The 14607-nt window shown below is 47.3% G+C and overlaps 1 non-coding gene across 1 annotated transcript; it reads left to right on the top strand.

Moving 5' to 3' along the window:
- The first annotated feature begins 14088 nt into the window (after positions 1–14088).
- TRNAR-ACG (transfer RNA arginine (anticodon ACG)) lies at positions 14089–14161 on the top strand. The gene has a single exon. It is a non-coding gene; the product is annotated as a tRNA-Arg (tRNA).
- Positions 14162–14607: the final 446 nt, after the last annotated feature.

The raw sequence follows: 14607 nt of genomic DNA, 5'->3' as shown, positions 1-14607 counted from the left end.
TGTGTCTTCACGTACTGTTTCAGTAAGACGTGTTCAGGGTCTCGATCTTGAAGCTTGGCCCATTCTTGTTGGGACAGGGGGGACCCCACTACGGCTTCGATCCCGCCTACAGCATACTGGCGGCTATCTTCTATTTGTTTAGCTAGCCGGGCAAAGTCGGGCAATTCATCTTCCTCCAACTCTTCATCCCGGTCCCCCACTGGCGGGGATGATGTCACTCTGGAAAGGCTGTCAGCATTCTGATTCTCCGTCCCCGCTCTGTATTTAATTTTGTATTGGAATCTAGAGAGCCTTGCCATCCAGCGCTGTTCCATTGCCCCTAGTTTGGCATTTTCTAGGTGGGCAAGAGGATTGTTGTCTGTCACGACCAGCACCTCCGCCCCTGTCAGGTAGCCAGCAAATTTCTCTGTCATAGCCCAGGTCAGGGCCAGGAGTTCCAGGCGGAAAGAGCTGTAGTTGACGGGGTTCTTTTCGGTGTCACGGAGGGATCTACTGGCATAGGCTATTACGCGTTCCTTGTTATCTTGGACTTGGGAGAGGACCGCCCCGAGACCTTGAAGGCTGGCTTCGGTGTATAACTGGAACGGCAGGGTGTAATCTGCAAATGCCAGAATAGGGGGTGATGTCAGAGCAGCTTGAAGCGCCTGGAAGGATTTTTCTTGGTCGGGCCCCCAGCTGATGCGTCGTTCTCTGGGACTGTTCGCGGTCCCTCGGAGAGTTTCATGCAGTGGTTCCGCAAGCCGGGCGAAGTCCTTGACAAATCGGCGGTAATAGCCCGCTAGCCCCAGGAAAGCCTGGACTTCTTTGATGGTAGTTGGTTGTGGCCACTCTCGGACAGCTGCTATCTTCTCTGGAGAGGGTTGGACACCTTCGGCCGAGATCCGGTGTCCCAGGTAATCGATCTCCTGCTGGAATAGACGGCACTTGCTGGGCTTCAACTTCAAGCCGTGTCTCTTCAAGCGCTGGAACACCTTGCCAAGCTTGTGAAGATGATCCTCAAAGGTGGCGGAGTATACCACGATGTCATCAAGGTATATCAGCGTGAATTCGAAGTTGAAATCTCCCAGACAGCGTTCCATCAGTCTCTGAAAGGTCCCTGGTGCGTTACTCAAGCCGAATGGCATCCGGTCAAACTCGTACAGGCCCATGGGAAGGATGAAGGCGGTCTTTTCTCTGTCCTTCTCACTCATGGGGACCTGCCAATATCCACTGACCAAGTCTAGAGACGAAAAATATTTGGCCTTTTTCAGGGCGGTCAGTGACTCTTCGATCCGGGGGAGTGGATAGGAGTCCCGGATCGTGCAAGCGTTCAGCCGACGGTAGTCTACGCAAAATCTCAGGGATCCATCTTTCTTTTTGACTATCACCACGGGTGCAGCCCATGGGCTCTGGCTCTCCCGCACCACTCCGGCGTGTAGCATAGATTCTAAGAGGCTTTTCACCTCCTGGTATTGTTGAGGTGGTATTTGTCGGTACCTCTTGCGAATAGGGGCAGTATCGCCCGTGGGAATCTCGTGTTGGATACTGGTGGTGTACCCGAAGTCGGTGTCATGCTTTGCAAAGGAGTCTTTGTGTTCTCGCAGTAGTCTCTCCACTTGAGACACTTCCTGTTTGGTGTACTGGGACGCGTCCAGTTGCACTTTTTCCAGTAGTTTTCACCCAATGTCTTCATCATCTGCTTGAGCATTTATGGCTGAGACAGTTACCGTCCAGCCATCTTCTGTAGACGGGGTGAATTGTAAGGGCCCCATGGGGTTCACTTCTGTGGGTAGAGCATATACTCTGGCAAGTTGCGTGCCAGCTTCAAGGGCTACACCTACGTCTGCGGTGTTGTTCAGCCGGACAGGGACTCTTCCATTCCTCACGACGGCTAGGGTGCGGGCGACTAGTGGGTTTAGCTTACCCCCACTTGGAGCCCTCGGCTCGATTAACACTTCAACTCCTTCAAGCTGTCGGTTGGTGTTAAGAGGCAGGGAAATGACTGTCTCTTTTTCAGCGGGCAAAGTGATCCGGGTACAGCGGGGCACTTTAATGGCTGCTAGGGGTAGTTGTTCCTTTGCCATCTGTTGGAGTCCAACGGTCCGGATTAAGCGCTGGAACGCCAGACGAGTCAGTTTATGTTTCGTAACTTTCTGCCAGTACTTGGGCCCTTTTCTTGTCAACAGCATAAGATCCAGGTCTTTCAAGATATTCATTCCGATTATTACTGGGGTCTCGGAGCCGAAGCCTTCCTTGACAATGACGATTCCTCGTTTCCCTAGGTCTTGTCCGCAGGCCTTCGTATCCATCCAGGCGACTCCGGTTACTGGAATGGGTAGGTTATTAGCCGCAATTATCTTAATGGTGGTATCTGGATCACAAGCAGTCCTTGGTTTGAGGTACTTTTCATAAAACTGTTCAGAGATCGTGGTCACTTGCGACCCAGTGTCCATCAATCCTTGTACTGCAACTCCCTCCAGAATAACTTCAAGTGTAGGACTACTCGAGGCAAGAGTACTCCGTTGCTGGCTCTGTTTTTCTACACCCCATTCTCTGTCCCCCCCTGCTGCTCGAACCTCAGCTGCAGGGGTGTCTAGTTTAACGGCGGCCATTGTGGTGAGACCTGGCGTGGCTGCTCTGCTCGTGGATGTAGCTGATATTCTGTTCGTCGTGGTAACTGATGGTTTGTTCGTTGAGGACAACGATTCGCCCTATGACGAGGATCACCACATGACCAACACGGTCCTGCGGGATGGCTAGGTCGCATCCGCTGGTCTCTCTGTCGTTCTAGTGTTAACTGTGACACCTGTTGCTGTAAATCTGCTACCATCTGTTTCAGCTCCTCGGTGTCACTGTTGGGCTGTTTAACGTCTAATATGGATCTGCACACAGTGCTTTGAGTCCCCACATCCATGACGGGTCCCCTAGAACGTTCTATGGCCTCCTGCTTGACTTCAGCGAAGGTGAGAGTCGGCGTCATCCGAATCAAGTCCTGTAGCGTACGGTTAAGATACTGGTCTCTCAGCCCTATAACGAATTGGTCTCTCAGTACCAGGTCACGAGGAGCTATAGTAGCCAGTTGTTCCCCTTTTGCACAGACTTGTTCGAGGAGTACCTGAAGGGCATTTGCATATTGGGGAATGTCTTCCCATTCAAGCTGTGTCCGTCTAAAGAACAGGTATCGCAGTGTTCCCTGGTACGTAGTAGGTCCATAGGTCTTTTCCAGCACCTGCACCAAATCCTCCAACGTACGCTGCCCCCTGACCGTCTCCAGTCTGACTGTCATCCATGCCTCCCCCTCTAGCATCAGTACCGCCATTTCTGCCAAGGTCTTAGGGTCAATATTATACATTTCTCCCAGTATCCGCACTTGTCCCGCCCATTCTGGTACGGGGTAGTTTCGCCCGCCAAACTTCCTGACCTGGTTTACAATGGACACCGGCGGCGGTTTCTGACTGTACACTGGGCCTGGGTGGGAATCTTGCTGGGCACAGATCCTGCCGACTACGCCAGATGAAGTGACCGAGGGCAAGGTCGCCCATGTATATCTATGATCTGGCCCAGCAAAACTTCCACACTCAGATTCCATTTTAACAAACGTATCTTTACTGTTATACATTTTCCTTAACACAGCGGAACACAATAATAGACAGTACAAAATATGCCTATTCACAGAGATAACGTGTAATAACAAACTGTCCCTCACTTTCCCTATCCACACGTTACCAGTTCCTTTGCTCCAGGAGGTTATCTTCCCACGTCGCAGGCCTGTCTGTCACTGCAGGGGGACGCTCCGGCCGAAGAGAAAACAACAAGGATTAAACAAAATGCCGTCTCTCAGGTCCAGACTGTAGTCCTTGGGGTTCAACAGGTAAGGGTGGAATGTTCGGCCTCTCAACAGAGGACCCGCTTACAGTTCATGGGCTCCAGGATCTGTGAAGATGTCACCGTTGAGTGCTCCGCAGTGTGGGAGCTGGGAACAATCTGGATGTCAGCTTCCAAGAGATAGCGGTCATCCAGGCAATCTTCTATATCGCATCTACAGGAGGACGCCAGCACACACCGACCTCTCTCTGCACACACCAGTTTCCCGGGCTCTCTTCTTCCCTCCCCTTCCTGTTCACATGACATCACAGGGGGAAGTTTTGCCAATACAGTTTGTCCCTCTGTAATCACATTTGGCATAGGTATAACTTCTGGCCACACGGGGGCAGTGTCTGTCACAGATTCTATGTCAATGATAACAGAACAGTCACAGCCGGCCAGCTCACTACAGATGAGCGAATTTGCTCAGGTTCCCTCCTATTCGGCAAGCTATAGCGCTTGCCCAATAAGCTGCAGAGGAAACCTGGCTTCCTGGATCGCGCCGGCTGATCAGCTGTTCGCTGCCGCAGCTGCATGTGTCGCAGCTGTGTTACAGTCACAACAAACAGGCTCTCCATGCATGTGTCGTGACTGAGACACAGCCGCGACACATGCAGCTGCGGCGCCGATCAGCTGATCTGCCGGAGCGATCCAGGAAGCCGGGTTTCCTCTGCAGCTTATTAGGCAAACGCTATAGCTTGCTGAATAAGAGGGAACCCAAGCAAATTCTCTCATCTCTATTCACTATAACTTATCATATTGTGTTTGGATGCATTTTTGTTGGAATCATATTTTATGGGGCTATGCAAAGTTTTTCATAGTGGGTGAGAATACTAAGAGACTTTAATTGGTGCAAAATTACTTTGTCTGTGCAATACAGGTCCCTCTCTCAGAGGTGTAGGTAGGAGTTTGGTTCGAGGGGGCGAAACTTCTGAGTGGGCCCCTAACCAGATAACCCTGATTGTAACTATGGTATCGCATCCTAATAGTGGATGTAGAAGAACCTCACAGTGTGGTGGTATTTGTCCCCTGTATCCGTATTATTGGTCACTATGTGGTGGTAATATGTGGTCTGGTCATGGTGTGGCGGTATTTGTTCCTTGCAAGTGGTATAATTCGGTCACTATGTGGTGGTAAGTAACATGTGGTCAGGCCATGATGTGACGGTATTTATCCCTTGTATGTGGTATTATTTGATCACTATATGTGTGTTAACATTTGGTCCAGCCATGATGTGACGGTATTTATCCCTTGTATGTGGTATTATTGGTCATTTAAAAAAAATGAATGTGACACATTCCCTTAAAGTAAAATATATATAAATATACCTAAAAGAGCATAGGATATTTTAAGAAATGTTTAATAGGTTGAAGTAGAGTAGGGCCTGGCCGAAGAGTCTACCTTGTCATGCTGGTGGCTTAAAAAAATCTTTTGACCTAAACAAAAGCTGATGGCTATATAAAAAAGCCCCTGGTGTGCTGCTCCCAGCTGCCAAATTATCCCCACCCTGGTCCCACAATCCATCTCTTCTGACCTAGCAGTCTGGACTATAAATTTAAAACCATCCTAAGGGGTACACACAGGTGGGGGTGCACGCAAGCATCTCAGAAGCAAAGCGTCACAGAAGATAAGCGTCGTAATACAGCAGTTATTCCATGGCAGTTTGTCAGGGCAGGAGTCAGGTAACCCACACTCTGCTCTCCCTTCTATCCATGTGCCTATCCTCCTATGTTCCCTTGCAATCCACTTTCACCACCCAATCCCCCCTCCATCACGACTCATATACATCAGCTCCTCACTCCTTCCCTCTCCGATGTACAGCTCCCATGCACTTCTCACCTTCTTGAAAAACCTCAGTCCATCTTGCCCAAACACACTGCACAAAAGAACTTCATACAATTCCAAAAACTACTTATTCTTTATCTTCCTGCTCCTACTGATTTCAGTGGACATCTCCCCCAACCCCGGTCCCCCATCCCCCAACCTCAACCCCTACACTACCTCACATCGAAATGTTAATAATCTTGCTAATATTATTTGCACTCCTTCATCTCCTTCTTTTAATTGTGCCCTTTGGAATCCACGGTCTGTTTGCAAAAAGCTTCCGTTCCTTCACAATTACTTTCTGAAAAACTCTCTGAATCTGTTGGCCCTCACGGAAACCTGGATTCAGGATTCTGACACTGTCTCTCCTGCTGCCATTTCCCATGGTGGCTTACAATTCTCCCATTCCCCGAGACCCACAAACAGACCTGGTGGTGGAGTCGGCATACTCCTGTCCCCACAATGCACTTTCCAGGTCATCCCCCCCCCCCGTTCCATCGCTCTCATTCCCTTCTTTTGAAGTCCACACCATCAGGCTCTTCCGTCCCCTCTCACTCAGAGTAGCGGTCATATACCGGCCCCCAGGCTCACCCACCCACTTCCTGGACCATTTCTCTGCCTGGCTGCCGCACTTCATGTCCTCAGCACTACCAACCCTTATCCTGGGAGACTTCAACATCCCCATTAACAGCCCCACTTCCACATCTGCATCCCAGCTTCTATCACTAACCACTTCTCTAGGCCTCTCACAGCTCTCAACCTCTGAAACACACAAAGATGGTAACACCCTGGACTTGGTTTTCGCCCGGTTCTGCTCAATCTCCTACCTTGATAACTCACTGCTTCCCCTCTCTGACCACAACATTCTCTCTTTCACACTCACAAATCCTCGCTCACCCCAGCACCCTCCTACCTACCGTTCAGTCAGAAATCTACATGCATTAACCCTCATACACTTTCAGACTCCCTACACTCATCATTGTCCCCAATCTCTTCTTTTTCATGTCCTGATCTGGCTGTACATCACTTCAATGACACTCTTAGAAGCACCCTTGACCAAGTAGCTCCCCTCACCCTCAGAACCTCCAAACACAGAGTGAAACAGCCCTGGCTTACATCGCAAACCTGATTTCTCCAGCGATGCTCTAGGTGTGCTGAATGCTTATGGAGGAAAACACGCACACCAGAAGACTTCATACACTTCAAATTTATGTTAAGGATATATAATTCTGCCCTTCACCTTGCCAAACAGACCTACTTCACCACCCTGATCTCCTCACTATCCAATAACCCCAAGAAACTTTTTGACACCTTTCACTCCCTCCTAAGGCCAAAAGCACAAGCCCCTATCACAGACATTTGTGCTGATGACCTTGCCTCCCACTTTATAGAGAAAATAGACAATATCCGTCAGGAAATCCGCTCCCAGTCACCAAGTTCAGTGACTCCCATCCCTCCCTGCATTTCCCCTGGCTCACTCTCCACATTCGATCCCATCACAGAAGAAGAAGTCTCCAGGCTCCTCTCCTCTTCTCGTCCGACTACATGCACCACCGACCCCATTCCCTCACATCTCCTCCAGTCTCTCTCTCCAGTCGTCACAACTCACCTAACTACAAACTTTAATCTCTCCCTCTCCTCTGGCATTTTCCCCTCCTCCTTCAAACACTCTATCATTACTCCATTATTAAAGAAACCCACCCTCGACCCATCCTGCACAAACAACTACAGGCCAGTCTCCAATCTCCCCTTCATCTCTAAACTCTTGGAGCAACTGATATACTCCCGCCTTACCCGTTACCTCTCCACTCACTCCCTCCTAGACCCTTCACATTCCGGTTTTCGCCCCCTACATTCGACAGAAACTGCACTCATCAAAGTGACCAATGACCTTCTGACAGCAAAACGTAACGGTGACCACTCTCTGTTCATTCTTCTCGACCTTTCTGCAGCTTTTGACACTGTTGACCACCCTCTCCTACTCTCTAGGCTCCAGTCACTTGACATTAAGAACACTGCTCTCTCCTGGTTCTCCTCCTATCTTTCTGACCGCTCCTTCAGTGTTCTGTTCTCTGGCTCCACTTCATCTCCTCTTCCTCTCACTGTTGGGGTACCTCAGGGCTCAGTTCTTGGCCCCCCTCTACTCTCTCTACATGGCCCCAATTGGACAGACCATCAGCAGATTTGGCTTTCAGTACCATCTTTATGCTGATGACACACAACTATACACATCCTCCCCTGACCTTACCCCCCGCTGTACTACAGAACGCCACTGACTGTCTGTCTGCAGTCTCCAACATCATGTCTGCTCTCTATCTGAAACTCAACCTCTCCAAAACTGAACTTCTTCTGCTCCCGCCATCTACTAACCTCCCTAAATCTGACATTTCCCTCTCCGTGGGTGGCACCATAATAACACGCCGGCAGAAGGCGCGCTGTCTGGGTGTTATGTTTGACTCCGATCTCTCCTTCACCTCCCATATACAATCTCTTGCCCGCTCATGCCGCTTACACCTAAAGAACATCTCTAGAATCCGCCCTTTTCTCACCATGGAAACAATAAAAACCCTCACTGTCGCCCTGATCCATTCCCACCTGGACTACTGTAATGCTCTACTAATTGGCCTCCCCCTCACTCGACTTTCCCCTCTCCAGTCTATCCTTAATGCAGCAGCCAGGGTCGTCCATCTGGCTAGTCATTACTCAGATGCATCCGCTCCTCGCCAGCCATTACACTGGCTGCCCATTCATTACAGGATACAATTCAAAGTACTTGTTCTCACCCACAAAGCTCTCCACAGTGCGGCACCCCCATACATCTACTCCCTCATTTTGGTCTATCAGCCTAGCCGACCGCTGCGCTCTGCAAATGACTTTCGACTAACCTCTGCACTAATCCGTACCTCCCACTCCCGACTCCAAGACTTCTCCCGTACTGCGCCACTCCTCTGGAATGCTCTACCCCAAGATATTAGGACCATCCACAGTTTGCATAGTTTTAGGCGCTCGCTCAAAACACATTTGTTCAGAGCGGCCTATCACATTCAGTAATCAAAGTCATGTTATATTTGTGTGTGTGTAGCCCATTCACTATCTCCATCTATCCCCCACCCCCTGAAGATGGCTGGACCATCATTGTAAATACATCATTGTAAATACACACCTGTACTTCGTATCTCCCCCACCTCATTGTAGATTATAAGCTCTCACGAGCAGGGTCGTCTTATTTCGCTTTAATTATTGTATTGTTAACGTTGTTACTTATGTCTGTTGTGTTTGAGACTGTTAAACTGTAAAGCGCTGCGGAATATGTTGGCGCTATATAAATAAAGATTATTATTATTATGTGATATGGTGTTCGATGGGAACTGTAAATGTGTGATTGGTGAAGAAGTGGTACAGAAGCTGAGTTTTCCCAACAGTGGATGGTGGGACTATGGAAGGTTTCAGGGGTGGAGCAGAATCTCAAGGGGGCCTGAAAATGTGGCCAGTATGGTGCTCTAAAATTCCTGGTGGTAGCCCTGCATAGATAATTGAGATATATATAATCAGTCAAGTGTGTGTGTAGCTTACTGTACATTTATTTAGCCAATAAATAAAAGAAAAATGTTGTGGGGTCCCCCATATTTTTGTTAACCAGTTGAGGGAAAGCAGACAGCTCTGGGCTGATGTTTATAGACTGGGAAGGGGGTAACATCGAGCTTCACAGGCTATTAATGTCAGCTCACAGCTGTCTACTTAATAATAATAATACTAATAATAATCTTTATATAGCGCCACATATTCCGCAGCGCTTTACAGTTTAACAGTTTCAAATACAAAAGTCATAAGTAATAACGTTAACAATACAATAATTAAAGCAAAATAAGACGACCCTGCTCGTGAGAGCTTACAATTTGCAATGAGGTGAGGAAATACAAAGCACAGGTGTGTATATACAATGATATATTTACAATGATGGTCCAGCCATCTTCAGAGGGTGGGTGATAGATGGAAGTAGTGAATGGGCTACACACGCACACTTAAGGTACCTTCACACTGAACAACATTACAACGATAACGATAGCGATCCGTGACGTTGCAGTGTCCTGGATAGCGATATCGTTGTGTTTGACATGCAGCAGCGATCTGGATCCTGCTGTGACATCGCTGGTCGGAGCTAGAAGGCCAGAACTTTATTTTGTCGTCAGGTCACCCGCTGACATCGCTGGATCGGCGTGTGTGATGCCGACCCAGCGATGTGTTCACTGGTAACCAGGGTAAATATCGGGTTACTAAGCGCAGGGCCACGCTTAGCAACCCGATGTTTACCCTGGTTACCATTGTAAATGTAAAAAAAAAAACACTACATACTTAAGTATGTAGTGTTTTTTTTTTTACATTTACAATGGTAACCAGGGTAAACATCGGGTTACTAAGGCCCTGCGCTTAGTAACCCGATGTTTACTCTGGTTACCCGGGGACTTCGACATGGTTGGTCGCTGGAGAGCTGTCTGTGTGACAGCTCTCCAGTGACCACACAAGGACTTTCCAACGATCACGGTCAGGTCGTATCGCTGGTCGTGATCGTTGGAAAGTTGCTGAGTGTGACGGTACCCTTACATATGAAACTACTTTGATTAGGGAACGTGATAGGCTGCTCGGAACAAATGTGTTTTGAGCAAGCGCCTAAAACTATGCAAATTGTGGATGGTCCTAATATCTTGGAGTAGAACATTCCAGAGGATTGGCGCAGCGCAGGAAATGTCTTGTAGTCGGGAGGTACAGATAAGTGCAGAGGTTAGTCGAAAGTTGTTTGCAAAGCGCAGTGGAAAGTTAAGCCGATAAACAGAAATGAGGGAGGAGAAGTATGGGGGTGACGTACTGTGGAGAGCTTTGTGGGTGAGAACAAGTACTTTGAATTGGATTCTATAATGAATGGGCAGCCAGTGTAATGACTGGCGAAGAGCGGACGCGTCCGAGTAACGATTGGCCAGATAGATGACCCTGGCTGCTAAGGATTAAGGATGGACTGGAGAGGGAAAGTTGAGTAACGGGGAGGCCAATTAATAGAGCATTACAGTAGTCCAGGAGAAAGTAGATTAAGGCAACAGTGAGGGTTTTTGTTGTTTCCATGGTGAGAAAAGGGCGGATTCTAGAGATGTTCTTTAGGTGTAAGCGGCATGAGCGGGCAAGAGATTGTATATGGGATGTGGAGAGATTGGTGTTAAGCATAACACCCAGACAGCGCGCCTACTGTGATTTTTAGAAACTGAGTGTTTTTGGTTCTACTATGCTCTTTTGTGTCTTCAAGTTTCTTGGTGGTGTGTGAACATTTTCCTACAGACTTGTTCACTGTGCAGGTAGCCCATGTGTTCCTGTTTCTATAAGGCCGGCTTCACACTTGCGAGTTTTACGGACGTAAGAGCGCAGAAACTACGTCCGTAAAACTCGCAAAAAATACAGCACAATTATTCTCTATGCCCCTGCTCCTATCTGCCGTATTTTACTGATCAGTATTATACGGCTTTCTACGGCCGTACAAAATCGCAGCATGCTGCGTTTGTCACCGTACTGCGCAAGAAATACGCCAATGAAAGTCTATGGAAGCGTGAAAAATATGGATTTCACACGGACAAGCAGTGTGACTTGCGAGAAATACGCAGCGCTGTTAGAGAGAAAAGCCGGTAATTCAGTGCGGTGTACAGTAAAATCACACTGACAGCTTACAGTCCAATAGGTAGAATAAATGTGTACACATAGAATAGGTATATATATATATATATATGTCAGTGAGACACATATATGTATATATATTAATATTTATTCCAGCGCTATACAGCTTGAAAGCCGGTAATTCAATTACCGGCTTTTTCTTTCTCCTTCCTAAAACCCGACATGATTTGAGACATGGTTTACATACAGTAAACCATGTCTTCTCTCCATTTTTTTGCAGATTCCACACTACTAATGTCAGTAGAGTGTATCTGCAAAATTTGGCCGTTCTAGCTCTTAAAATAAAGGGTTAAATGGCGGAAAAAATTGGCATGGGCTCCCGCGCAATTTTCTCCGCCAGAGTAGTAAAGCCAGTGACTGAGGGCAGATATTAATAGCCTGGAGAGGGTCCACGGTTATTGGCCCCCCCCTGGCTAAAAATATCTGCCCCCAGCCACCCCAGAAAAGGCACATCTGGAAGATGCGCCTATTCTGGCACTTGGCAACTCTCTTCCCATTCCCGTGTAGCCGTGGGATATGGGGTAATGAAGGGTTAATGCCACCTTGCTATTGTAAGGTGACATTAAGCCTAATTAATAATGGAGAGGCGTCAATTATGACACCTATCCATTATTAATCCAATTGTAGTAAAGGGTTAAATAAAACACAAACACATTATTTAAAATTATTTTAATGAAATAAAAACAATGGTTGTTGGAGTATTTTATTCTACGCCCAATCCAATCACTGAAGACCCTCGTTCTGTGAAAGAAAAAACATAATAAACCAACAATATACTTACCCTCCGCAGATCTGTAACGTCCAACGATGTAAATCCTTCTGAAGGGGTTAAAACATTTTGCAGCAAGGAGCTTTGCTAATGCAGGCTGCTCCTCGCTGCAAAACCCCGGGGAATGAGTCTAAATATAGATCAATGAGCTATATTTAGCTTCATTTGCGGTGAGGCGCCCTCTGCTGGCTGTTCATAGATCGTGGGAAATTTCCTAGAAAGCTCCCAGGCTTTCTAGGCAAGTTCCCACGATCTATAAACAGCCAGCAGAGGGCGTCTCACCGCAAATGAAGCTAAATATAGCTCATTGATCTATATTTAGACTCATTCCCCGGGGTTTTGCAGCGAGGAGCAGCCTGCATTAGCAAAGCTCCTTGCTGCAAAATGTTTTAACCCCTTCAGAAGGATTTACATCGTTGGACGTTACAGATCTGCGGAGGGTAAGTATATTGTTGGTTTATTATGTTTTTTCTTTCACAGAACGAGGGTCTTCAGTGATTGGATTGGGCGTAGAATAAAATACTCCAACAACCATTGTTTTTATTTCATTAAAATAATTTTAAATAATGTGTTTGTGTTTTATTTAACTCTTTACTACAATTGGATTAATAATGGATAGGTGTCATAATTGACGCCTCTCCATTATTAATTAGGCTTAATGTCACCTTACAATAGCAAGGTGGCATTAACCCTTCATTACCCCATATCCCACCGCTACACGGGAATGGGAATAGAGTGGCCAAGTGCCAGAATAGGCGCATCTTCCAGATGTGCCTTTTCTGGGGTGGCTGGGGGCAGATATTTTTAGCCAGGGGGGGGGCCAATAACCATGGACCCTCTCCAGGCTATTAATATCTGCCCTCAGTCACTGGCTTTATTACTCTGGCGGAGAAAATTGCGCGGGAGCCCACGCCAATTTGTTCCGCCATTTAACCCTTTATTTTAAGAGCTAGAACGGCCAAATTTTGCAGATACACTCTACTGACATTAGTAGTGTGGAATCTGCAAAAAAAATGGAGAGAAGACATGGTTTACTGTATGTAAACCATGTCTCAAATCATGTCGGGTTTTAGGAAGGAGAAAGAAAAAGCCGGTAATTGAATTACCGGCTTTCAAGCTGTATAGCGCTGGAATAAATATTAATATATATACATATATGTGTCTAATGACATATATATATATAGACAGTATATATATATTTTTTTTACTTTTTGGGACACATGGATCCCTTCTATAGCGGTATGTTGGTTTTGCAAGCCTGCGAGAAAACCACGCAGTACGGATGCCATACGGATTACATATGGAGGATGCCATGCGCAAAAAACGCTGACACACCCTGCCTATGGAGGAGCTACGGACCACTATTTTCGGGACATTTCAGCGTATTACGGCCGTAATATACGGACCGTATTTTTATACGCTGAGTGTGAAGCCGGCCTAATTGTTCTCTTGTGTCTACAAGACTAGGGAGTTACCCAACACTCCTCTTGGCTATCTGCACAAAAGCTGTTCCACTCAGCATGTCTACATGGATTTTTCCTCTCTGAACCCTGTCCCCGGCGCCTGTGCATTAAGTTTTTTTCCGGGCGTGCGCAGTTGCGTTGCCCTTTGTACATACAATGCAGGCGCCAGGGACGATAATGCAGCAAGATGAGGCGGCGCCCGGTGCGCACAGGTCCGGAGTGACGGCTGTGTTGCGTCTGATTAGGGGGGAAAGACCTTTCACGGTATGAGGGGGCACTTTTTATAAACGTTTATTTCAGCGTGTGCAGGCATCATAACTAAAAGAGCCACCTTGTCAGAATGCAGCATTTGTGCTGCACAAGATGGCTCTTTTAGTTACAAACGCCTGAGGGGGGTAACAGGTTCCCTTTAAGATTGTATAGGTGGGGACGGCTGAAAAGGCAAAAGCAAGAAGTTTGATATCTTCCACTAGAGGGCCAGTGGCGCAATGGATAACGCGTCTGACTACGGATCAGAAGATTCTAGGTTCGACTCCTGGCTGGCTCGAAAGTTTTTAGTAAAATCACAATATGAACATTAAATTTGAGAAATAAAAGTACAGAAATCTATTTAAAAGATATTATTGTGGTATAAACTAGCTCTAGTCAGGAATATTCAATACCTGCAGGTTTTAAAAGTATACTAAGTGGTTAACAACATAAGCTCGTTGCCATTGTGGCAGGCAAGGATTTGGATGTTTTTGTTTCCCCCTAATGTATGCACATGTCCTGGAGAAGTAGGATATAAGTAAGTTACTCTGCTCCTCCTACAAGCTTTGTACACCCCTCACCCTCCACTCCCTGCCCCCTCCACAATTCACCCCTCACCCTCCACTCCCTGCCCCTCCACAATTCACCCCTCACCCTCCACTCCCTGCCCCTCCACAATTCACCCCTCACCCTCCACTCCCTGACTCTCCACAATTCACCCCTCACCCTCCACTCCCTGACTCT

The sequence above is a fragment of the Ranitomeya imitator genome, chromosome 4, assembly GCF_032444005.1.
Source record: "Ranitomeya imitator isolate aRanImi1 chromosome 4, aRanImi1.pri, whole genome shotgun sequence".
NCBI classification, from domain to species: domain Eukaryota; kingdom Metazoa; phylum Chordata; class Amphibia; order Anura; family Dendrobatidae; genus Ranitomeya; species Ranitomeya imitator.
The sequence above is the reverse complement of the archived record's forward strand: the minus strand, read 5'-3'. Positions and strand labels throughout refer to the sequence as shown.